This window comes from Myotis davidii, unplaced genomic scaffold (genome assembly GCF_000327345.1).
Source record: "Myotis davidii unplaced genomic scaffold, ASM32734v1 scaffold46, whole genome shotgun sequence".
NCBI classification, from domain to species: domain Eukaryota; kingdom Metazoa; phylum Chordata; class Mammalia; order Chiroptera; family Vespertilionidae; genus Myotis; species Myotis davidii.
The window spans coordinates 12,641,180-12,642,953 of record NW_006383006.1 but is presented as its reverse complement, the minus strand read 5'-3'; positions in this window follow the sequence as shown (position 1 = coordinate 12,642,953).

Genomic DNA, 1,774 nt, shown 5'->3' with positions numbered 1-1,774 from the left:
CCTGCTGCCTACAACAAATCAACAGCATTATTACCCTGGGTGGGCCTGACCTAATCAGGTGAGCACTTTAAAAGAAAGTCTGAATGTCAGAGACTCAAGACAGCCATGCTCTCTGCAAGAATCAAGCGGCCATGAACTCTACAGCCTCAAGGAAATGAGTTCTGCCAACAACTAAGAAAACTTGCAAGCAGATCCTTCCCTAGTCAAGCCACCAGAAAAGAACATGTCCCTGCCAACACCCTGATTTCAGTCTTGTGCGAGCCCCAGCAGAGGACCTAGAGCAGGGGTCCTCAAACTACGGCCCGCGGGCCACATGCAAATACAAATATTGTATTTGTTCCCGTTTTGTTTTTTTACTTCAAAATAAGATATGTGCAGTGTGCATAGGAATTTGTTCATAGTTTTTTTTAAACTATAGTTCGGCCCTCCAACGGTCTGAGGGACAGTGAACTGGCCCCGTTTAAAAAGTTTGAGGACCCCTCACCTAGAGCAAAGCTGTGTCTGGATGTCTGACCTGGAGAAACTGTGACAGTAAGTGAAGGCTGTTTGTTTGTTTGTTTGTTTTATTGATTTCAGAGAAGAAGGGAGGGGGGGATAGAAGCATCAATGATGAGAGAGTCATTGATAAGCTGCCACCTACACCCCCCCCACACCCCCACTGGGGATCCAGCCCACAACCCAGGCATATGCCCTGACCAGGAATCCAATCCTGACTTCTTGGTTCATAGGTCGACACTCAACCACTGGGCAGAGCAGTGAAGGCTGTTTTGAGCTGTCAATTGTATGGCAATTTGTTACACAACAGTGGAAAACTAATACAGTGGATTTTTGCACTTAGGAAAATCTCTGACTCAAACTGGCTTAACAAGCAAGAAAATGTATTTTCTCATATAACAGGAAATCCAGAAGTACTTCAGACTTTAAATCGGTTTGATCAGAGGCTCCTTTCTGTCATCAAAGATCCAGACTCTTTGCATCTCACCACTTCGCTACCCTAGTGATTGCAGATCCTCAGGGTAATTGCAAAATGGCCCCAGCAGTCAGAGGTGTCACATTCAGAAACACCCAGAGGAATATAAAGAGAGTGTTAATTTGTAAGGCATTTTCACAAAGAATGAGGCACCCAATGACCCTGCTGCCCATTAATCTGCCATTGTCCTCACTAACCTCACAAAGTGGTGATTGACAGGGTTGCAGAAGAGAGAAATAAAACAAGGTGAACCTAAGGCAGTTTATTCCTTTTTGTCAAGGTATTATCTTTCTGACTGTGTTATTGGCCGTGGGTCTCAAAGTCCACCCAATAATTCCCTGATCTCACCAACCCCTGGCAAACAGTGGCTGACCAGTTTATGAGTTTTCTAGGCTAGTCTGTAGTTTGGGGGTGGAGGGTATTTCTTTGTCCTCTTGCACAGTGGAGAGAGGGAGACAGCAATAGAGAAGAGACACTAGAAGGAAAACTGTGGCCCTTGGCGTCATCCAGCTTTCCCGGGACCCGCTGCCCTCCTCACCCTGGCTTGTAGGCTCCTGGGAAACACGTGGGCCAGCGTCTGGAGGGTAGCTGGCGACTCACGGAGTCCAGGAGACCTCACACCCGAACAGGTGAGCATGCCTTGCACACTGGCAGGAAGTGGGTGCGGGGAGGTGTGAGGATGCGGAGGAGTGAGGCACGCCGCGGCCGCCGGAGGTCGAGAGCGCCTCCAGTCCTCGCCCGGCACAGGAAGGAGAGGTGGTCGGCTTCCGAGGTGAAGCAGCTGCCGGGAGCAGGAGAGTTGGA